Source organism: Heterodontus francisci, unplaced genomic scaffold (assembly GCF_036365525.1).
Source record: "Heterodontus francisci isolate sHetFra1 unplaced genomic scaffold, sHetFra1.hap1 HAP1_SCAFFOLD_49_2, whole genome shotgun sequence".
Taxonomy (NCBI): domain Eukaryota; kingdom Metazoa; phylum Chordata; class Chondrichthyes; order Heterodontiformes; family Heterodontidae; genus Heterodontus; species Heterodontus francisci.
The window spans coordinates 9,047,671-9,073,227 of NW_027140919.1; positions in this window are offsets into that span (position 1 = coordinate 9,047,671).

Sequence of the window (25,557 nt, forward strand, 5' to 3'; positions counted from 1 at the left end):
AAGTTTGCTGCTGACACTTTCACATCTCCTTCTCTGCTTCATTGTGGACCTTCACTGTCACTGGACTACATTGTAAAACAGAAAGTATTGATGTGATGTTTTATTGGTTTGCACTCTAGCAGTTGGAATCAAGAGTCTTTCCATTTATCTGTAGTTTATCAGCTGCAGCGCTGATGCTGGTGTTTTGTTAATTAAGCAATCTCACATTTTAATGGATTACTTTATAATTCCAGGAGAAGGAATTTCAATGATTGTGAGGTTTGCCTGGAAGTAGCTTTCGATCCTGTTTATTCCATGTATTGTAGATGAAGTGAAGAGTGTAGGTGAGCAGTTGGAGACTTGAGTGTTCTGTTGATACATTAAATTTTTCACAGAGGCTTTACCATTGAAGAAACTGACTCTGAGAATAGAATCATTGAAAAAGGAGCTGGTGAAAAGTACATAGGTGCAGAATGTGAGGAGTAAATCGTAGGTGAAAAGTTGCATGAAGTAACAGTTTGCAGTGTGTGAGCACTCCAGAGAGATAGGGAAGGAGAAAAGGAGCAGGGAGAACGAAACTGAGGGAAAGAGATAAGCACAAGTAAAGGGAAAGAGAAGGAAGCAGCATTGTGAATAATTCACTGTCATAAAGTGCTGGAATGTCCAGAACAATTAGTGAGAGAAACTGTTACTTGAAGTTGTCTGTTGTCAGATTGTGTTCATTTTCCTGTTGGACTTGATCCTCTGTGAGGATTTCTGTCAGGTCCTCATTTTGTTTTGCAGAAAGTTCCTATTCCTTACTTAGTGACTGAATAAAAAGAATAAAAGCAGTTCATCACAGATGGTAATTCATTATTTAAATGCTGCACTTTAAAATCTCTGCGACTGCTGAATTCAAAAAAGAACGAGGCTGATATCAGAAATATATTTAAATTTATATTTAATAGCCTGTACAAGCTAAATATATTGACTATATTGTATAAACAATGAACTGTTCTCCAACACCAATAACCACAGGGATTATTGTTTGAATGTATTAATTGAGTTGTATTACTGGGATCTATAGATTAGATTTCCTCTAACACTCTGCTGCAGTCTCTCCCTGTGAATCTCAGCCTCTCCTCTCACTGTATTGAATCCTCAGTCTCCTCATCCATTGCTTCAGTTTATTCACTTTCCCAAACCATCTGCTCCAGTCTCCCCTCCAGCTCCAACATGTCCGTTTCCTTCTCTCCCTCCCAATCTCACTCTCTGCCTCCACCTGCCTCGCCCAACCTAATAGGAATACAGAAACATAGGAGTAGGATGAGGCCACTCAGCCCTTCGAGCCTGCTCCACCATTCCAGATCATGGCTGATACTCAAACTCAGCGCTGCAGTTTTCAGCATTTTCCATTTGGTAAGATTCCCTGTCGGTTCCCTAAACGCAGAGCAACAAACGAGCTGCACATCCCGCTCTCCCCACACCTTCCCAAACAACTTCCTTCTAAGGAAAACACTCTGAAGGCAAATTCCAATTAACCCATCGTATTCCATCTCTGTAAAATCCAACTCATTCCCTCACTGGCACTGCATCTTCACTCAGTACTTCGAGGAAATCCGGTGCTGACTTTATTCATTTACTGTATCAATTTCCCAATTCATTGTGAATAATTGTGTTTTAAACATTTCACAATGACAAAGCACTGCCCAGGTCAATGAATCACTTTTCACCACTCGATGCAGCAACAAAGTTGGAAATTTGAGACCAAATCCTGTCAAACTGTTGCTTTGTCTCCAGGTCTGATCAGTAATTTCTCTGCGTCTTTTTCTCTTTCTTCCAGTTAACTTGGTGGCGATTGTGATCCTGTCCCGAAGAAAATGCGGTCTCTCCAAATGTATCTCTGTCTACCTGGTGGGAATGGCAGTGTCTGATCTCCTCGTGGTTATCACAAATCCCATATTGACTTGGATTGTTTTAATTTATTTCCCGTATTCATTCCTGAGAATTACTCCTGTGTGTTCCCTCATTCTCGTTCTGATTTCTGCATCCACAGTTGTTTCTGTTTGGCTCACAGTCACTTTCACCTTTGATCGATTTGTGGCCATTTGTTGTGAGAAGCTGAAAACAAAATATTGCAGCGAGAAAACGGCGGCTGTGGTTGTTGGAACAGTGAGTGTGCTGGGCCTTTTAGAGTCTCTCCCCTGGTACTTTACACTGGAAAAATATTGCATTATTGACAATGTTCCCATGGGTTGTGATTATAAACTGAGCTTCTTTATTTCCCCCATATGGGGGGCATTTGAATTGTTTCACCTCATTTTAACCCCTTGTATCCCGGTCTTTCTGATTTTGCTGGTCAATGTTCTGACTGTCAGAAGGATTTTATTCTCCAGTAAAGTCCGTAAGGGACTCCAGCGCCACAGGAATGGAGAGAATCACAAGGACCCAGAGATGGAGAATCGCAGGAAATCAATTGTTTTACTCTTCAGTATATCCGGCAGTTTTATACTGTTATGGATAACCCGGGTTGTGTATAATATTTATAGGCGAATTGCAGATATTCAGTCTTATTCGTCCGACACTGACCCTCTCTTTATCACAGATCACACATCAGATATGCTGCAGATTCTCAGTTCCTGCACCAACACATGTATTTACACTGTTACCCAGACTGAATTCAGACAGGAGCTGAAGAATGCAATGAAGTACCCACTCAATCTCATTGTTAAATTAGTGAAATCATAGAAAGGTCTGAAGGGTTTCAAACACTGGAACTAAATCCCATTCCGCCCCCACCCCCGCCCCGCCGCGCTCCACCAGCCTCCCCCACCCGCCGTTGTGATTATTTGACCAGCGCCATCTTTAGTTCTGGCAGGTGCCTGAACGTGGATGACCTTGACGTTTAAGTGGAACAGTCTGCATTTGCGCACGTTCCAATGCAGCGCCACCTAGCGGTTGCTTTGTTAACAAATGCCGCCAGTGGACAAAGCTGCAAATCACAGGGACTGTGAAATTGTGAGAGGGACAGAAACTGCACTGAGACAGGGACACCGGCACATGGAGCTGGTGGGAGGGGGACAGTAACCACATTGAGACAGAGACACCAGCAGATTCAGATGCTGATGCGGGGCAGTAACTGCAGTGAGAAAGGGACACCAGCAGATGGCGTTGGTGAGAGGGGACAGTAACGGCAGTGAGACAGAGACACCAGCAGATGGAGATGGTGAGAGGGGGAGTAACTGCAGTGAGACTGGGACACCAGCGGTTGGAGATGGTGACAGGGGGACAGGAATTGTAGCGAGACAGGGACACCAGCAGATAGAGATGGTGAGAGGGGGCAGTAAGCGCAGTGAGACAGGAACACCAGCAGATGGAGATGATGAGATGATAAGAGAGCAAGAGTGACTGTAGTGAGACAGAAACACCAGCAGAAGGAGATTGGGAGAGTTGGTCAGTAACTGCACTGAAACGGAGCCACCAGCAGATGGAGATGGTGAGAGGGGTAACTGCAGTGAATCAGGGACCCCGACTGATGGAGATGGTGAGATGATGAGAGGGGAAGAGTGACTGCAGTGAGACAGGGACACCAGCAGATGGAGATGGGGAGAGTGAGTCAGTAACTGCACTGAGACGGAGACACCAGCAGATGGGGATGGTGAGAGCGGGGCTGTAACTGCACTGTGACTGAGACACCAGCAGATGGCGATGTGAGAGTGGGACAGTAACTGCAGTGAGACAGGGACAGCAGCAGATGGAGCTGGTGAGAGAGGCAGAAACTGCAGTGAGCCAGGGGCACAAGCAGATGGAGATGGTGAGAGGGGGCAGTAACTGCAGTGAGACAGGGACACCAGCAGATGGAGATGCTGAGCCATTGTTGATGGGAGATTCTGTGTTACTGATTGTTTGAAATATTCCACAAGTTTGAGGAATTTACTTTATGTAAATTTGAGATGCTGAATAAAATAATTTCAAGACAATTTGTGTTAAATGGCCATTTTTCTACTATGCAAGCACTTGAATCATTAAAATGGTTCCTGTTTGGAAAAGTATTTTAGTGATTAAAGGCAATGGATAAATGAAACAACAGCATCAAATAAAACTCAAACAATCAATGATACATAACAACTCTCTAAATAAGTTGTGTTGATTTCTTCATCACTAAAGTTATGACTTCTCTCTCTCACTTCTATTTCTATGCTGGTATCTTCTTTGCTATAATTCAGAGTAATTGAAGTCTTGATCCAATTGTCTTTTGAAAGTTAAAATTGAATATGCTTTCAGAAACCAGTCAGACAGTGAATTCAAGAACATAACAGCCCCCCTGCCTATTGGTTTCACCCCTCTGCTAGTGTAAACAGTCTCTCCTCATGTCTCCAACCTGAGGGAACGATTTTGGATACAGTTAATTTTTCCAGGGCAACAGCTGCAGAGGAGCTGGAACCTGTTGAATTTGGACAAGCGAAGAGCAAAAATCCCTCTGAATCCCCCAGGAGAGCAGAGGAAAGAAACAGTCAGGAAGCAAAAGAAACAAGTAACACAAAGAAAAGAACAAAGAACAAAGATAATTACAGCACAGGAACAGGCCCTTTGGCCCTCCAAGCCTGCGCCGATCCAGATCCTCTCTCTAAACATGTCGCCTATTTTCTAAGGTTCTGTATCTCTTTTCTTCCTGCCCATTCATGTATCTGTCTAGATACATCTTAAAAGACTCCATCGTGCCCGCATCTACCACCTCCGCTGGCAATGCGTTCCAGGTGCCCACCACCCTCTGCGTAAAGAACTTTCCACGCATATCCCCCCTAAACTTTTCCACGTTATTGCAGCAGCAAAAACTTTTTGTCAGAATGTGGAAGTCGTTATCGCTGAGCTTTATATAAACTGGAGGAGAAAAGTGGAAGATCTTTAATACAATTTGTGTTAAATGTCCATTTTCCAGCTTTGTAAATCCTTGTAACATTAAAGAGGAAAATGTCAAGGAAGTTTTATTCCAGTGATTGCGGGGTAATGCCTAAATAAAGCAGTGTCAAATAAAGTATGAACAATCATTGACAAACATAACTGTAAATATGTGTCAGAACTGTTTTGTGAAATGTCACCAGTTGTTAAATTTTCTTGGCTGCGTCATTAACCTGGATCTAGTTTCAGACTTTGTCACATAGTGGAATTGAAAATACGAATAAAAACGGCCTGTTTATACTGCATTCAAACAGGCCTCTCCAGCAAAAACTCTTTGCCAGAATTTCAAGCAACTTGTGGACAAGGATAAGAGTAGTCCTCGGGTGAAGGTGCTAAATTGGGGGGAGGCTAATTATAACAATATTAGGCAGGAACTGAAGAATTTAAATTGGGGGCGGCTGTTTGAGGGTAAATCAACATCTGACATGTGGGAATCTTTCAAATGTCAGTTGATTAGAATCCAGGACAAGCATGTTCCTGTGAGGAAGAAGGATAAGTTTGGCAAGTTTAGGGAACCTTGGATAACGCGGGATATTGTGATCCGAGTCAAAAAGAAAAAGGAAGCATTCGTAAGGACTGGAAGGCTAGGAACAGACGAATCCCTTGAGGAATATAAAGGCAGTGGAAAGCAACTTAAGCAAGGAGTAAGGAGGGCTAAAGGGGTCATGAAAAGTCATTGGCAAACAGGATTAAGGCGAATCCCAAGGCTTTTTATCCATATATAAAGAGCAAGAGGGTAACTAGGGAAAGGGTTGGCCCGCTCAAGGACAGAGAAGGGAATCCATATGTGGAGCCAGAGGAAATGCGCGAGGTACTAAATGAATACTTTCCATCAGTATTCACCAAAGAGAAGGACTTGGTGGATGATGAGCCTAGGGAAGGGAGTGTAGATAGTCTCATTCATCTAACTATCAAAAAGGAGTAGGTGTTGGGTGTCTTGTAAAGCATTAAAGTAGATACGTCCCCATGGCCTGATGGGATCTACCCCAGAATACTAAGGGAGGCATGTGGAGAAATCGCTGGGGCCTTGACAGAAATCTTTGCACCCTCATTGGCGACAGGTGAGGTTCCAGAGCACTTGAGAATAGCCAATGTTGTTCCTTTGTTTAAGAAGGGTAGCAAGGATAATCCAAGAAATTATAGGTCGGTGAGCCTCACATCAGTGGTAGGGAAATTATTAGAGAGGATTCTTTGGGGCAGGATTAATTCCCATTTGGAAACAAACAAACTTATTAGCAAGAGGCAGTATGGTTTTGTGAAGGGGAGGTCGTGTCTCCCTAATTTGATTGAGTTTTTTGAGGAAGCAACAAAGACGATTGATGAAGGAAGGACAGTGGATCTTATCTATGTGGACTTCAGTAAAGCCTTTGACAAAGTCCCTCATGGCAGACTGGTACAAAAGGTGAAGTCACACGGGATCAGAGGTGAGCTGGAATGATGGATACAGAATTGGCTCAGTCATAGAAGACAGAGGGTAGCAGTGGAAGTGTGCTTTTCTGAATGGAGGGCTGTGACTAGTGGTGTTCAGCAGGGATCAGTGCTGGGACCTTTGCTCTTTGTGGTATATATAAATGATTTGGAGGAAAATGTAGCTGGTCTGATTGGTAAGTTTGTGGACGGGTTGGTTGGTGGAGTTCCGGATAGTGATGAGGATTGTCAGAGGATACAGCAGGACATAGATCGGAGATCGGTTGGAAACATGGGCGGAGAAATGGCAGATGGAGTTTAATCCGAACAAATATGAGGTAATGCATTTTGGAAGGTTTAATGCAGGTGGGAAGTATACAGTAAATGGCAGGACCATAGGAGTATTGACAGGCAGAGAGATCTGGGCGTACAGGTCCACAGGTCACTGAAAGTGGCAACGCAGGTGGATAAGGTAGTCAAAAAGGCATACGGCATGCTTGCCTTCATCGGTCGGGGCATAGAGTATAAAAATTGGCAAGTCAGGCTGCAGCTGTACAGAACTTTAGTGAGGCCACATTTAGAGTATTGCGTGGAATTCTGGTCACCGCACTACCAGAAGGACGTGGAGGCTTTGGAGAGGGTACATAAGAGGTTTGCCAGGATGTTGCCTCGTCTGGAGGGCATTAGGTATGAGGAGAGGTTTGTTAAACTCGGATTGTTCTCACTGGAACGACGGAGGTGGAGGGGTGACATGATAGAAGTTTACAAATTTATGAGTGAGATGGACAGATTGGATAGTCAGAAGCTTTTTCCCAGGGTGGAAGAGTCAGTTACTAGGGGACATAGGTTTAAGGTGAGAGGGGCAAAGTTTAGAGGGGATGTGCGAGGCAAGTTCTTTACACAGAGGGTGCTGAGTGCCTGGAACTTGCTGCCGGGAGAGGTGGTGGAAGCAGGGACGATAGCGACGTTTCAGAGGCATCTTGATAAATACATGAATAGGATGGGAATAGTGGGATACGGTCCCCGGAAGTGCAGAAGGTGTACGTTTAGGCAGGCATCACGATCGGCGAGGGCTTGGAGGGCAAAATGGCCTTTTCCTGTGATCTTCTGTTCTTTGTTCTTTGTTCTAACAGCAGTGAGACATTGTCAGCCGTTTTCTGAAATTTCTGTTGTTAACTGGAGGTGAAAAGGGAAATACATTTTATTCAATTTATGTTCAATGGTCATTCTCCACACCGGCTCCTCCATGGTTTAAAATAACAGCAGCATTTCTGCATTGTTAATGAGGTTTTGGGGAAGAGACGGAGAGCGAGACAGACAGACAGGTTTCTGTCTGGAACGGTTCATTTGGGATATGGCTGGAATATCCCTCTGTCCACCATTCCTGTTTGCACAGAGACTCACCTTGCACTGTCCCATACCTGGGAGGGAGCGTCCAGATGGAAGAAGCTGAGAATTGGTTGGATGTGTTGTATTTTGGGTGTACTGGCTGTTTTGAGTGACAGGTTCCGGGATTTATTAGTTCAACATCAGCCACCATTCTTTCTATCAATGCAGCTGGTTTGTGAAGGTGAGTTTCTGTGTCTCAGTCTCCGTGTCTCTGTGCCCAGGTGAATTGGAGCAGATTACAGTGTGTGTGAGTGAGAGAGTCCAGTCTGAATCCCCCTCTCTCTGTCCCAGTCCTGACCCTTTTTTTCCAATTCCCACCCCAATGCCCCGTCCAGGATATTTTTCCCCATGGACGAGCTGACGGAGGGAAGGTGTTAGAGTGCAACGATGGAGCACAGGCCTTGCGGGATGTTGAGTATCATATCTTTCTTGTCTCTCTCTGCCTTTCTCCCTCCTTCTGACTCAGTCTCTCTCTCTCTCAAACTCTCTCTCTCTCTCGTTATCATTCTCTCTCAATCTCTCTCTCTCTCTCTCTCTCTCTCTCTCTCTCTCTCTCTCTCTCAGTCTCTCTACCCCCCTCTCTCTCACAATCCCTCTCTCCCTTAATCTTTCTCTATCTCTTAATTTATAGCAAAATACTGCGGATGCTGGAAATCTGAAATAAAAACAAGAAATGCTGGAAACACTCAGCAGGTCTGGTAGCATCTGAGGAGAGAGAAGAAGAGTTAATCGTCCAGGTCAGTGACCCTTCTTCAGAACTGGCACATATTCGAAATGTAAAAGGTTATAAGCAAGTAAAGTGGGAGTGGGGCAAGATAAAACAAATAAGAAGGTGTAGAAAGGACAAGGTCACAGAATAGCTGACCAGAAGGTCATGGAGCAAAGATATGTTAATGGTGTGTAACGATAGAGCACAGGCCTTGCGGGATGTTGAGTATCACATCTGTATTGTCTCTCTCTGCCTTTCTCCCTAATTCTGACTCAGTCTCTCTCTCTCAATCTCCCTCTCAATCTTTATCTCTCTCTCTCGTTCTCTCTCTCTCTCTCCCTCAATCTCTCTCCCTCAATCTCTCTCCCTCAATCTGTGTCTCTGTCTCTGTCTCTGTGTCTCTCTTTGTCTCTGTGTTTTTCTCTGTCTCTATGTCTCTCTCTGTCTCTGTTTTTTTTCTGTCTACCTGTGTTTCTCTCTGTCTCCCTGTGTTTCTCTCTCCCTCTCTGTCTCTCTCTCTCCCTCTCTCTTTTCCTCATTCTGTCTCTCCCTCACTTTGTGTTTCTCTCTCTACTTCTCTCTGAATGATTGTGTGTCCTTCTGTCACACTGTCTTTCTCTGTCCATCTCTCTTTCAATCTTTCTCTCTTTGTGTATGTCGCTCACTCTCTGTTCGTCTGGTGCCTGCAATTTGTTTCTGTCTCCGTTCTGTCCCTCTGTTTCTTTCCCTCCACTTTTTTCTGTATTTTTCTTTATTTATCTTCTTTTCTCTCTGTTCTGTTTCTTGCTGATTTTTTTCTCTATTTCTCTGACTTTTTCTATTTCTTTGGCTCTTTCTGATCTTCCCTCTCTAACTTTGCCTCTATCGCTTTCTTCCTTTTTCCCTTTCCCTTCTTTCTCTCTTTTAATTTGCATCTTTCTGACTTTCTCTTTATCTTTCTCTGCTTTCTCTCTTTTTCTTTTTCCCTTACTCTGCTTTCTCTCTCTTTCTCTGCTTTCTCACTCTTTTTCTCTTTCTCTGCTTTCTCAATCTTTCTTTGCCTCTTTCTGACTTTCTCGCTCTCTTTTTCATCTTTCTCTGCTTTCTCTATCTATCTTTGTCTCTTTCTGAGTTTCTCTTTCTTCTTTTCCTCTTACTCTGCTTTCTCTCTCTTTTTCCCTTTGCTTTCTCACGCTTTTTTTTGCCTCTTTCTGACTTTCCCTCTCTTCTTTTTCTCTTTCTCTCGTTCCTCTCTCTTTCTTTGCCTCTTTATGACTTTCGCTCTCTTCTTTTTCTCTTTCTCTCTCTTTTTCTCTCTTTCTTTGTCCCCACCCTCCCCTGGCAAATACTTCTCTCACTACCCCCCGAAAGTATTGCCCCCTCCTCAGGAAAATACTCCCCCCCCCCACAAAAAATAACCCCCCCGCAAAATATCCCCACCTCGCAAAATATCACCCCCTCGCAAAAATTCACCCACAAAATATCCCACCCCGCAAAATATACGTCCCCCCCCGAAAAATATATACCCAAAAGAAGTCTCCCCGCCATTTTACCGCACCCCCCTCCGGCAAATTTCACCCTCCTGAAAATTTCACCTAGCAGATTTTCCCACTGCAATATTTCCCCAGGTGGAATATTTCCCGACCGTGAAAAGACCCCCTCATATAAATGCTCCTCATCTGTCGAGCCCTATCTGATATCCCCCTGTTCACTGACTCCCGTCCACCATCTAATACCCTTCCTGTGAACAGACTCCCATCTAATACCCCTCCTCTGAACAGATCCCCATCTAAATACCCACTGTGAACAGCCCTTCATATAATTATCACCCGCCCCGAAGGAAGAGATCCCCATCTACAAAAAATCCTTTGAACAGACTCACATTTAAATACCCCCTGTGAACAGATCCCCATCTAAATAGCCCCTGTGAACAGACCCGCATCGAAATAACCCCTGAGAACATATTCCCAAATAATTCGCCCCCCTGAACAGACCCCCATTTAAACCCATCCTGTGAACATACCCCCATCTATTACCCCTCCTTGAACAGACCCCCATTTAATAACGCTCCTCTGAACAGACCCCCAGTTATTACCCCTCCTGTGAACAGACCGCTATCTGATACCACTCATGTGAACAGCTCCCCATCTAATACCCCTCCTGTGAACAGACTCGCAACTAAGTATCACTCCTGCGAACAGGCTCCCATCGAAACACCACCATGTGAGCAGCACCCCATATAGTTATATTCCCAGGAAGAGGTCCCATCTGATAGTCCTCCTGTGAAAAGACCCCATCAAATAACCCTCCTGAGAACACACCCCCATCTAATACCCTTCCTGTGAACAGACCCTCATCTAAATACGCCCCCTGTGAACAGAACCCCATCTAATACCCCTGCTGTGAACAGACTCCATTCTAAACACCCGCATGTGAGCAGACCTCGTATAATTATACCCCCAGGAAGAGGCCCCCATATGATACCCCTCCTGTAAACAGTTCCCCATCTAATACCCTTCCTGTGAGCAGACCCCATCTAATAACCCTCCTGTGAACAGACCCTCATCTAATAGCCCTCCTGCGAACAGACCCCCTTCACAGAGCCGTCCTGTGAGCAGACCATCATCTAATACCCATTCTGTGAACAGACCCTCATCTAAAAGCACTCCTGTGAACAGACCCTCATCTAATACCTCTCCTGTCAACCGAACCTCTTTTAATACCCCTCCTGTGAAGAGACCCCCCATCTAATACTACTCCTGTGAACAGACCCCCATGGAGAATCACCCCCTCTTCCATTTTAAACCTGGAGAATACCCCCCACCACCACCGTGTTAAAGCTGGAGAATCCTCCCCCACCCACTTTAAAACTGGAGAATCCTCCCCCCATTTTAAGCCTGCAGAATCCAACCCTCCCATTTTAAACCTCGAGAATCCTCCCCTTCCCATTTTAAATCTGGAGAATTCTCTCCCTCCCATTTTAAACCTGCTAACCCCCCCCCCCACCATTTTAAACCTAGAGAATCCTGACCCACCCATTTTGAATCTTGAGAATCCTCTGCCCTCCCATTTTTAACATAACTAATTGCCTCTGTGAATATTACCCTCTAATTCTACCCATCGCCCCCACTGTAAACACCCCCCTTTCTAAATGACCAACCTCTCCTGCAAAACCCCCTCTCCTAAATCCTACTCTGTATCCTCTCTCCTTTGAACAGCACACCGCTGTATAACTGCCCTCCCATCAACCCCTCGCACCCAAAACCCCGTGCAATTCCAACCTCCATCACTTTCCTGGCTTTGGCTCCATCTCCTGGCAGTCTTTCATTCACTGTCGTTCCAGTCCAGATAAGCCGCTGGAATTCGATCAAATGGCTCCTACACACCCGGCACCTTTAACTCATGCCTGGCCAATGGGAGGGCCGTGCATAGACCAAGAATCAGCAGAGGCTCATTGGCATTCGGAGCCCTTAATGCGCAGCAAGATCCCTGCACGGGACACATCCCTCTCTGCAGAAAGGCGACTCACCTGTTCTCCTTATCGGCTTCAGGGAATTGAACAGAGGGAGAAACACACAAACACTTATTGGCTTCGGGACAGGAGGAGGACATTCAGCGCTTTGAGCCTGTCCTACCAATTTTAGATCCTGCCTGATCTGTCCCTTCCCCCATTGAGCCACAAGAAGACAGGCAGAGACAGTCGGGAAGAAGATACACGGAGACACAAAGAAACACTGGGCTGGACTTGGACTTGGTGGGTGCTAGTCGTGCAAACCGTGATGGAGCAGGTGTGGAGATAAATGGTGGTGGAGAAAGAGAGAATGCAGCAGCAATGTAGATATTGAGAAAGATCGCAGACAAGGAGAGAGACACAGAGACTGAAAGATTTGGAGGGGCAAAGATACATAGTAAGATCTGTTTACAGAATAGAGAGGGGTGTCCCAGGGCGAGGGGAAATGCAGAAATAATGTGGCAGGAAAGGAGAAGCAGAGATGGAAAGATTCAGGGATTTGGAAGTTTGTGAGAGAAGAAATGAACTGAGAGAGAGTGAGTGACAGATAAAGATGCAGAGAGTCGCAGAAAGAGAATGAAATGGAAACTTGTGGGACTCCAGAGAGGGGCTGAGATAGAAAGCATGTTGAGAGATACAGAGATAGGGATTTAAAGATGTGAAGAGATAGAGCTAGGAACAAGGAGGAAGGTGCAGGGAACAAGTTGCAGCAAGAGATGGAGAGAGGGAAATCTATGGGATATTGACTGTTCTGGAGCTGCGCTTCCCAAACTATTTCCTTCGGAGCGCCCTGCAGCGCCGTCCCTTGTAAAAAAATCCACAGACCCCGAAAACACAAAATCAAAATACTGTCAATGCTGGAAATCTGAAATAAAAACCGTGTTGGAAATACTGAACATTTCCATCACTTTGTTTTCTATCAACCCCGAAAACGCACAGACTTTTTTTCTGTATCTAGAAATACATTTGACAATGACACATATATATTTATCATTATTTGCCTCTCTGATTAAAGCTCCTGCCTGAGAATTCCACGTGCCAAAAAAGTTATCCCTCTGCATCATCAAAACTGCAGCTTCCGAAAAGATTCTCCCTTGGAATAAAATAAATAAAATTGATTCAAACAAAGCAAAGCATTTTTGAACATAAATAAAACACAGCAAGAGCCCAGGGCTCTTTCTCTCACTCACTAACATAAAACAATCTCTCAGTGACTCCCCATCTTACAAGCACATCCCCCGATACAGAGCCAGAGAATGGGAAGTGATTGGAATGTGAAACAGGGTTTGAGGAGCTGAGTACCTGCCCATTGTACTGTTAATCCAGGGACCAGAGCCAGCTCTGAGCAGAGACATGACAGGCTGCTTCCTGATGACCTGCAAACTTTTCACTCTCAACCCCACTGTGTAGAACATTGCTGCAATTTACAGACATTTGCAGCAATCAGCTCCAGTCTGTTCCCAGATACTGTGAAATTATCTCTTTAAACTAAGATGAATGTGCCAACATTCTCTACAGGGGCTCGGAGCTGGGCAGTGACTAAACACTGCAGACCCCCATGAGCCAGTGTGTCTCCCTCTGTGTTTACAATGTCATTTCCAGCTGTCTCTCTCTATCTCTCTCTCTATCTCCCTCCCCACCTCCTCCCCCACCCCCCCCCCCCCCCCCCGCCCACAGGGACAGTCAGTGAGTGGGTCTGTTATTTAAGTATCTCCACTGGGATAGTCGCTGAGTGGGTCTGTTATTATAGTATCTCCAAAGGGAGTGTCACTGAGTGGGTCTGTTATTATAGTATCTCCACAAGGAGAGTAAGGGAGTGGGTCTGATATTTTAGTATCTCCACTGGGATAGTCACTGAGTAGATCTGTTATTATAGTATCACCACTGGGAGACGAACTGAGTGCATCTCTTATTATAGAATCTCCACCGGGAGAGTCAGTGAGTGGGCCTGTTATTATAGTATCTCCACAGGGAGAGTCAGTGAGTGGGTCTGTTATTATAGTATCTCCACAGGGAGAGTCACTCAGTGGGTCAGTTATTATAGTATCTCCACAGTGAGAGTCACTAAGCGGGTCTGTTATTATAGTATCTCCACAGGGAGAGTCACTGATCGGGTCTGTTGTTATGGCATCACCACAGGGAGAGTCACTGAGTGGGTCTGTTATTATGGTATCTCCACTGGGAGAGTCACTGAGTGGGTCTGTTATTATAGAATCTCCACAGGAAGAATCACTGAGTGGGTCTGTTACTATAGTATCTCCACAGGGAGAGTCATTCCCGTTCTCTGAACATACATTCTTTTGCATCATAATGCAGATGGTGCAACAAAACCCAGCTGTTGAAGGAAGATCTGTTCTGGAAGAGCCAGTGGGAATCAGCTCTCCAGAATCCAACTCAGCGTCAACCACAGTTCAGTTCATCACCTCTTTGAGCACATCGGGGACTCTGCTGCCCTTGTCCTATTGGAGAGGTCAATTACCAGTGGGCACAGATTTAAGGTTGATCGGTAGAAGGATTTGAGGGGACAGGAGGAAAATCTTTTTCACCCAGAGTGGGTGTCTGGAATTCACTGCCTGTAACAGTGATGGAGGCAGAAATCCTCAACTGATTTAAAATGTGCATGACATGCATCTGAAATGCTGTAACCAGCAAGGCTACGGACCAGGAGCTGGAAGGTGGGATTAGATTGGGTGGCTTTTATTTTTGTGATGAGCGCAGACACGATGGGCTGAATGACCACCATCTGTGTCTCTGAATGTGTGGCCATTGCTCGGCAATGGTGTTTGAATGTTGCCCATTTTGATAAACTGGTGGTATTTCACACTTATTATCTTGGCTTGGAGTTTGGAATCTCCCTGTCCGTGAAGTCATGGTCAACCCAATCCTTGAACATAGGGGCCATTAACATCGAATGGACTGCTTAAATTTCAGTATGCTTTCTCCAGACTGGTCCAGACATGATGATGGCTTCTGTCTCCAGCAGTCACTGTGTATAATTCTCAGTACAGGGGAAGTCACGTGACCTCTTATTCCATTTTGTCTTATATCAAAAGTGTGCCAATTTTGGAGTTTAATTCACCATTCACTGTATAGTTCATATTTACCCCTTGCGTGAGCGTGACAACAGATACGTATAATGGAAATCTTCCAAACAAACATACGATAAGCGAGTGTGAAATGCCTCAAAACAAATAAAAACAACTTTCTGCTCACACACACCTCCTTTTGCTCTGCGCATTTCCAGAAATCTAAAGTGTCATTGATATGATAGGATTAAATCAGGCATGGAAATTAGGGAGAGTCCTTAAAATATTTGGATTGCAGCATTTTTTGCTTCAATTAATTCTCGATTCCTTTCCCATCACTCCCTCTCTAGTGTGGCAAAGAAAAAGCCACTCCAAAGATCATCACCATTTGCACAATATATGAAAAAAGACATGAGGACAGAAAGTGCTGGAAATACTCAGCAGGCCTCGCAACATCTGTGGAGAGTAAAACAGAGTTAACGTTTCAGGTCTGATGTTCAGCACTGCCTGATTTTATTTCGATTTCCAGCATCGACATTATTTAGCTATTATTATGCTGATGAAGGAGTTTAGGCATCGGCTGTGAGGTATGATTCAGTGAATATGACTATGTCAGGCTGCTGCTTGATTAGTTTGTGGGACAGCTCTCCTCATTTTGGCACATGTCCTCAGATTTTAATGAGGAGGACGTTCCAGGGTTGACGAGGCAGGGTCTGCCTTTGTCATTTCCAGTGCCTAAGTCAATGCCAGGTGGCCTGTCCAGTTTCATTCTTCACTGACAGTTTGATACAATTGAGAGGGTTGTTCAGCCATTTCAGAGGACAGTTAAGAGTCAACCATATTCCTGTGGGTCTGGAGTCACATGTAGGCTAGACCTGGTAAGGACAGAAGTTTCCCTCCCCTGAACGGCCTTAGTGAATTAGAAGTTTTTTTTATGATAATCCAGTTGTTTCATGGTCACCATTACTGAAACGAGCTTTTAATTCCAAATTTATTAATTGAATTTAAATTCCCTGAACGACCATGGTGGGATTTGAAGTACTGTCTCTGGAGCATTAGTCCAGGCCACTGGATTACTAGCCAGGAACATTGCTATGCTGCCATTCCCTGATGCAGCAATGTTGGTAGAATGTCATCTGTATGACACAGCAGGATTTACAATGAAGTTCACTGAACATTCTTTAGTTGGGGTGGTGTGGATGTGTGTATATATAACAGGGCGGCACAGTGGCGCAGTGGTTAGCACCGCAGCCTCACAGCTCCAGGGACCCGGGTTCGATTCCGGTTACTGCCTGTGTGGAGTTTACAAGCTCTCCCTGTGTCTGCGTGATTTTTCTCCGGGTGCTCCAGTTTCCTCCCACAAGCCAAAAGACTTGCAGGTTGATCGGTAAATTGGCCATTATTAATTGTCACTAGTGGTAGGGAAATATAGGGACAGGTGGGGATGTTTGTTGGGAATATGGGATTAGTGTAGGATTAGTATAAAATGGGTGGTTGATGTTCTCGCACAGACTCGGTGCCCGAAGGGCCTGTTTCAGTGCTGTATCTCAAATCTAAAAAAAAACCTCACTACTGAAAGAAAAAAACTCTCTGAAGTGCCCAGATTTGTTTCCGACATTGGAGTAGGTGCAAATGTTATCATCAAAACAAGCAAGTCGATTAAAAGCCACTTTGCAGATGTTCTGGAACATCAACAGTGGGCAGATCGCAATGACTCCTTAGTCTGCTGACCCAGACATTTCAGGTGAGTATAGAGATTTAGTAACAGTCTCCTATTACAGCAATAAAAACACAGCAAACTGCACTGGATTGATATATCAGAAAACATTACAAAAAGCTCAATAGAATGCCTTGAATGACTTTGATTGGCGTCTGGGACGCTTGATGTTAAAGTACATCATTTTATCATTCAATATTGTGTTCTGAAAAGGAAAAGAAGAAAGAAAATAAATCAGAGGTGTGCGACGAGGGAATATATTCACTAGAAATAACTAATTATTGCTTTTCCTCTCTTTAGTGCAAGGAACTAGTTTCGAATATCAACCATAAGGCCCAGGTGATCTTGGACAGTGAAGTCAGCAGTTCAAGCAGGAGTCTCTGGACTGCAACATGGTGGGTTTCCTGGCCAACTTTCCTCACCCTATCCCAGAGATGCCGAGACTAATTCAAGGACTTTTATTGTTATTGCAGTGAACAGTAGCAACCTCAGCAGACACTGGGCCTTTGTGGATTGTATAACTGCTTTCTCTTACCCTTCCTTACACCCCTGAAGTGCCTTAGGATGTTTCTCTACATTAAAAGGTGCTACATAATTGCGTGTTTCTGCAGCTCACTGGATAACCCATACAGGGATGGAGGCTTGGGGGTAAACACTCCAATTTTTTTAGACTTCAGAATGTTCCAAAGCACTTTTCAGCCAATCAAGTACTTTTTGAAGTGTCATCATTAAATGTAGGAAACGCAGTAGTCAATTTATGCCTAGCAACGTCTCACTAAGAACAATGAAATAATGACCAGTTCGTCTGATTTTGAAGGTGTTGGATAAGGAATAAATCTTGTTCAGGAAACAAGATGCTTCCCTGCTCTTCCATCAAATAGTGCCATGGCATCTTTTACACTATCTTGAGGGCATGCACAAAAAGAAACTTTCAAACAATAGAGACTGAAACCAACAGTATAAATGTGATTTCGAGAAATAAAACTTTAAATGATTCTGTTCTCTAAATCCTGCCTGAAAAGTGGCAAGAGATGAGTGTACGACTGTTGTGAAAAGAATAGGCATCAGTGCAGCTACGGATGTAACAAACAACGTGGACAAAAGGGGACCTGCAGATTTGGTGTACTTAAATTTCCAAAAGGTATTAAATGGGCTGCCACATCAAAGGTTAATACACAAAATAAGAGTTCATGTTGTCGTGGGTAACATATTAGCATGGATAGAGGATTGGTTGGCTGACAGGCAGCCGAGAGTAGGAAGGAGTGAGTCATTTTCAGGTTGGCAGCATTTGACTAGTGGAGTGCCAGGGAGAATCAATGTTGGGGCCTCAACTATTTACAATCTACATCAATAACCTGGATGTAGGGACCTAATCTAGGGGAGCTAAATTTGCAGATAACACAAAGATAGCTCAGCGGGTAAGTTGTCAAGAGAACATGAAGGTGGAATTTTAAGCTGGTGGTGGGGGGCTAGACATTCGGGGAAACTGACACTGAAATCCCCACATCGCCTCTTGTATAGAAGGCACGCCGAATTTCGTTCTAATCAGACACTTAACTTGACTGAGGATGGCCTTCCTTACGATTTAGGACCCCGTCGAAGGTCCAACCTTGCCGAGCCGCTGGCCAATCAGAGGCCAGCAGCTGCAGTGCCACCGTGCAGGCGGTGACTGCTGCTATAGCTGCAGTCACCAGACATTGAGAAGCGGTGCAGGAACCAGTCTCAAATTAGGTCAGGGCAGGAGAAGTCTTGCAGGGTGGGGGGTCACAGGGGTGGAGGGTCAGCAGCAAGGGCAGCGTGGTGGTCTTCAGTGGGACCCCCTTCCTGATGACTGGTTCCTCATTCAAGCACCAAGTGGTTTTGAATGAGGGACTCCCACCACTGCACCCCACACCCCCACCCTGCAGCCATGAAACAGCCAGCACGGATTTTCACGCCGTGCTTCCCGTGCGCTGACAGGGCTGCCCATCACATGGGTAATTGCGTCTGCGACAAGAGGAGGCCCTAGTTACCTAGTTAAGGGTCTCAATTGGCAGTGGGGCGGGAAGGCCGTTCACAGACCTTCCCGTCCGGAATAAATGTTAGCAGATGCTGGATCATGGCGGAGTGCCCTCGCCTCCAAACCACCGCAGGGGAGTGCATAAAATCCCCGCCCCCCAGAGAGTGTACTAAGGGATATAGATAGGTTAAGTCAGTGGGCAGAAGTTTGGAAAATGGAGTATAATATGGGAAAATATGAACTTGCCCACTTTGGCAGGAAGAATAGAAAGGTAGAATATTATTTAAATAGAGAGAAAATGCAGTGCTGTACAGTACAGAGGGGTCTCTGTGTCCTGGTACTTGACTAACAAAAGGTTAGTATGCAGGCACAGCAAGTTATTAGGAAGGCAAATGGAATGTTGTCATTTATTGCAAGGAGAATAGAAGTTAAAAGTAGGGAAGTTTTGCTGCAGCTGTTCCGGGGATTGAGTAAGACCACATCTGGAGTACTGTGTACAATTTTGGTCTCCTTATTTAAGAAAGGATGAAATTGCATTAGAAGCAGTTAAGAGAAGGTTCACTTGACTGAACGTTCATCCATTGGATTTTAGAAGAATGACAGGTGATCTAATTGAATCATATATGATCCTGAGAGGACTTGACAGGGTGGGTACTGGAAGGATGTTTCTCCTTATGGGTGACACTAGAACTAGTGGACAGTGTTTAGAAATGGCGGGTCTCCCATTTAAGACAGAGTTGAGGAGTAATCCTTTCTCTCAGAGGGTCGTTAATCTGTGGAATTTGCTTCCTCAGAGAGCAGTAGAGGCTGGGTCATTGAATTTATTCAAGGCTGAGTTATATAGATTTTTGATAGACAAGGGAGTCAAGTGCTTTGGGGGCAGACAGGAAGTGTAGTTGAGGCCACATTCAGATAAGTCATGATCTTATCAAATGGAGGTGTAGTCTCGAGGGACCGAAAGGCCTCCTCCTGTTCCTGATTCACATATTCGTATGTTTGACAGGGACACCAGGAGGGGAACCTGCCTGATAGGCAATAAAAGTGTAGGATATTGCGTCAGTAGACACGAACGACATGCCTAGCCAGTGACGCCCACATCCCACGAACTATTAAAAAAATCATTCAAGTCTCCCAACCCCCATGAAAATTCTGATAGATGGTCAGTCAAGATGCCAAAACCTAACTTTATCACAAGGACTGAAAATCGGTAATTACTGCCTTTAAGTTTGTGCTGCATTGTTTTATGAGCTCAAACAAAAAATCATGAGCAATGTATCATTCACTTCTTTGTTTTGACAAAGCGCTGGTGGATATAATGCTGTTGTTGTTTTTATGTCATCACATTTCAATCCAGTTAAGATAATGTTAGCAAAATAAACTGATAAATTTCAGCCACCCTGACAATCTTAGGAAGAAAAATTATGGAAAATCCATGCTTACAAAATTTCTAAAATAAAGGTCACCAGCTGTCAGTGCATTGCCTCCAACCTTTATAATGTGTGAGTATTTTGCCCTCTCGTGTTTCTTCCTCTTTTTCACAATTGATAATTCTTTCCATCTCTTCTGCCATAGAGGTACCAGGCTGTCAGCATCTCCTGCTTAGCTTTCCCTCTTCACACTCACCCCTTTAATTACCATCAAATCAAATTATTTCTACAAACTCTTAACTTTCCAGGTAACTCAATATCATGGTTTCCTTTTCAAAACTGACACTCCCCAATGATCCTCACTTTGAAAGGAATATCCAGAAACCTGGTTCTCCGCAGCATCACGTGTTCACTATATGGATACTCTGGGCTTCTCTCCACACTCCCTGAACTTCATCGCAATCCTCCCTGCACTCTGACCTCCTTGTTACTCCCTTCCCCCTAATTCACTACATGGTGAAACAGAAGAAGAAACAGTACCCATGATGGAAGGCAAGGTCTTGTCTTCCAGTATCTCTAATTCTTTTCAATGCTAATAGTGCCTGCCATAAAAGTACACATAATCCAGCACAGCAAGTCACTGTTCCCCCACTCCACAAACACACATCGCAATAAAACAGAACTGTGGTCTTTTTACAGCACAATGAACAAATTAAGAGATCAACAGAGATTAAGAAAACTCCTGCAGCTTATTAATATTCAAAGTAAAAACTGATGGGTTGTTGTAGTTAAACATGCAGTGGAGCAAGTCAATTTGTTTTTTTAGAGATACAGCACTGAAACAGGCCTTGTGGCTCACTGGGTCCATGCCAACCAACAACACCCATTTATACAAACTCTAAATTAACTCCATATTCTCTTCCACATCCCCGCCATTCTCCGACCACCTACCTAGACTAGGGGCAATTTACAATAGCCAACTTACCTATCAACCTGCAACTCTTTGGCTGTGATAGGAAACCGGAACACCCGGCAGAAACCCACACAGACACAGGGAGAACTTACAAACTCTGCACAGGCAGTACTCAGAACTGAACCTGGGTTACTGGAGGTGTGAGGCTGTGGTGCTAACCACTGCGCCACCATTATAAATGCAATTTAAAAATTATAACGTATACACCCACAAGAACAGTGTTGCTTTCATAGTTATAATACCACAACATGCAAGCAGTGAGCAGAAGGATTGCCGAGCAGCCGACATTTTACTTCCCTGTATTCTGTCCAGGAATTGGTTTGAAAATCTGGTTTGAAATTGGAATTGGTTTACCGAATATTGTTAGGGAGAACACGTGGGAGAGGAAATGGAGGCTGGCCAACAAATGAAACACTGTCCAAGATTCATCATTAACCCCAATTAAAAGGTGAAAAAAGTTCCTCTGCAGTTAGTGGTTAAAAAGTAATTTTTAAAGAAAAAGAAACAAAAACTGTAGCAGTCCGTTATCTTCATTACAACCACCAGGCTGGATTATGTGCTGGAGGCAGGACTCAATGCACCATTCCAAAAAGATGGGGAGAACCCCGCCTCTGCCTTTTTGTGTCCCCCAGCGGTGATCTTCAAGTCCTTTTGATTCAAGGTTTTAGGAGGTGAGATCCACTTATCCTGCCTCCAGGAAGATCGCTAGTCAACGAGCCCTCTGGCCCGCCTTGCCCTATGCTATTGGTCACAATACTCTGTGTCCCCCCCGCCCCCGATTCTGCCTCGCTGGGGCCCTAAAATCACGGCCACCATTTTACATCATGTGGCCTAATACTGTTTTGGTTGTTGCATATAGTTGATGTGTGTTGCCTTCATACAGGATGAAAATATCAAGCGTGGGATATATAGGAAATTCGATTTAGACCACCATCCTGAAAAATCCTTTAAATATTATTTACACTGTTACTTTATTTCATGTTAATCTCCAACGTTTGTGCAGATCGCTATTCTGGCACCTTGAATATCCTTACCCTTCTCTTCCTCTTATATTCTCTGAGGCAAATCTTAAAGTCTTAAACCATCTTATTTGTATTCATAGATACAGGAGGCCTCTTGGACCATTCAATCAAATCATAACTATTTTTTCTCTCAATTCCATTCTTTGGAATCTCAATTCCATTTTTTCCATTGCCTTTTACCCATGACCCAACAAAACAATCTACCTCTCAGCCTTGACATTTTGAATTAACCCAGCATTCCTAGCCTTATAGAAGTTCCAGAAGTCCATGCACTTTGTGTGAACAACTACATCCCAATTTCACACCTAAATAGCTTAGCTCGAATTTTAAGATTGTGCCACCTTTTTCCGAATTCACCCATCAGAGGAAATTATCTTCATTGATCCCTTTATCATCTTAAAACAAATCAGTGGTAACACTTCAACCACCTAAACTCAAGTTTATAAGCCAAGTCTTTGCAATCTATCCTAATAATTTAACCCTTTAACCCACCATATCATTCTGTGCAGTATCCCCTGCACAACCAATCTACCCATACTGAGGTGCCCTAAACTGAATGCAGCAATCCGGATAGAGTTTGATCAAGGCTCTGCACAAGTGAAGCATCACTTCCTCTCTTTTGTATTAAACCTCGTTGAGAGGCCAACATTCCTTTAGCTTTTTGATTACTTTTAATATCTGTGATCTAGCTTTTAGTGATTTGAGCAAAGAGACACAATCCCTTCATGTTGTAACCTCTCCTAATCTCCAACCACTAAGAAACTATTCCAATTTATTTCTCTTTTATATAAAGTGGTTTACCTCACACTTCCCCATTTTGAACTCCATCCGCCAATTTTACCTACTCACTTAATTCGTTTATGTCCTTTTATAGCTTCTGGTAGTCATCTGCACAACTTACAGTGTCTCCTAACTTAGTGCCATCTGCAAACTTAGATATGTAACTCCATTCCTTCACGTAATTCATTGATGTATATGCTGAAAAGCTGAGGTCCCAATACTGATACTTGGGGAGCACCAATTGTCACCTCCCACCAATCAGTTATTGAACCCTCATCCACACTACCTCCTACCTCCTACCTCCGAACCAATTACCCATCAATGCCACAAGCTTACCTCGATTGCTGGGTGTCTTTGACCAAAAAACAGAATAAGAATTGAGAAATAGGAGCAGGAGAAAGCCATTCAGCCCTTTTGAGTCTTCTTCCAACATTCAATAAGATCATGGCTAATCTTCTACCTCAACTCCAACTTCCCACACTCTCCCCATAGTCCTTAATTTCCTTAGTCTCCAAGAATCTATTAATCTCTATCTTGATTACATTCACCGGCTGAACATCAACTGCCTTCTGGAGTAGAAGATTCCAAAGATTCACAACCCTCTGAGAGAACAAATGTTTCATCTCAGTCCCAAATGGATGACCCCTTATTCAGAGACTGTGATCTAGGGTCAGCAGCCAGGTAAACATCCTCCCAGCATCCACTCTATCAGACTCCTTAAGAATTTCATCCATTTCAATGAGATCACCTCTCATTCTTCGAAACCCATCTAGCTCACTCATAACCTTAACGGAAGAAAATCTGTCATCATACCTGGTCTGACCTACATGTGACTTCAGACCCATAGCAAAATAGTTGACTCTTAACTGCCCTCTGAAATGGCCTAGCAAACCTCTCACTTGTATCAAATAGCGATAGAAATGTCGAAAATGAATGACATTGGAGAGACTACCTGGCATCGACCAAAGCACTGGAAACAAAGACAGTCTCTGCTCAGTCGACCCTGCAAAGTCCTCCTCACTAACATCAGGGTTGTTGTGCCAAAATTGAGAGAGCTGTCCCACAGACAAGACAAGCAGCAGTTTGACATACCATGCTCACAGAATCATAGCTTACGTGTGATTCTGGGTCAATGTCCCAGTCTCCTCCATTACTATCCCTGGATATGTGCTGTCCCATCAGCAGGACATATCCAACAGAGGTGGCAGCACAATGGTATACAGTTGGAAGGGAGTGGCTCTGGGAGTCCTTAACATATGGTTCAGACCTCATGAAGTCTCATGATATCAGGTAAAAGCAATCCTCCTGCTGATTGCCACCTACTGCCCTCCTTCAATTGAAGAATCAGTACTCCTCCATGTTGACCACAACTTGGAACAAATACTGAGAGTGTCCGGGTGGGGGACTTCAATGTTCACCGCCAGGAGTGGCTTGGTAGCACCACTACTGACTCAGCTGGCAGAGTACTGAAGGACATATCTGCTAGACTGCGCCTGCTGCAAGTTGTGAGAGAACCAACAAGAGGGAAAAACATACTTGACTTCATCCTCACTAATCTGCATGCCACAGATGCATCTGACCATGCCAGTATTGGCAGAAGTGACCACTACACAGTGGTTGTGTAGACGATGTTTCAGTTGTCACACTGAGGATACCCTCCATTGTACTGTGTGGCACCACCACCGCGTTAAATGGGATAGATTCAGAACAGATCTAGCAGCACAAATCTGGGCATCCATGAGGCGCTGTGGGCCATCAACAGCACAAGTGTATTCAACCACATTCTGTAACCTCACAGCCTGGCATATCACTCACCATACCATTATCAGGGATTCAATCATAGTTCAGTGATCAGTGCAGGAGAGCAGGCCAGGAACAGCACCTGGCATACCTGAAAATGAGGTGTCAACCTGGTGAAACAGCAACACTGGACTACATGCAAACAGCAGAAGCAGCATACGATAGGAAGAGCAAAGCAATCCCCAACCAAAGGATCAGATCAAAGCCCTGCAGTCCTGCACATCCTATCATGATACCAATAAATGGCTGAATGCTCTGGATACAGCAAAGGCTGTGGTGCAAACAACGTTCAGGATGGAGAACTGAAATTTGTGCTCCAGAATTATCTGTGCCAAGAGCCAAGTTGTTCCAGTACAGCTATAACACTGGCATCGACCTGACAATGTGGAATATTGTCCCAGTATGTCCTGTCCACAAAAAAAGAACAAATACAATCCAGCCAATTACCATCCCATTGGTCTATTCTCAATCAACAGCAAAGAGATGTAAGGTGTCATTGTCAGTGCGATCAAACAGCACTTATTCAGCAATAATCTGCTTACCGAAGCTTAGTTTGGGTTCCACCAGGGCCACTCAATTCCACACCTCATCACAGCCTTGTCCCAACAGGGATAAAATAACTGAGTTCAAGAGATGAGGCAAGAGTGATGACCCTTGACATCAATGCAGCATTTGGCTGAGTATGGCATCAAGGAGCTCCAGCAAAATTGAAGTCAGAGTCATTTACAGCATAGACGGTGGCCGGTTGGCCCATCGAGTTCATGCTGGCTCTCCAAACTTGGAAGTATTGCACTTGGTCCCCACATCCAAATCTTTTATATCGATTGTGAACAGCTGTGACCCAAGCACTGATCCTTGTGGTATCCCACTTGTAACAGCCTGCCATACTGAGAATGAGCTGTTTATTCCTAGTCTTTGCTTACTGTCTGTTAACCAATTCTCAATCCATAACAGTATATTA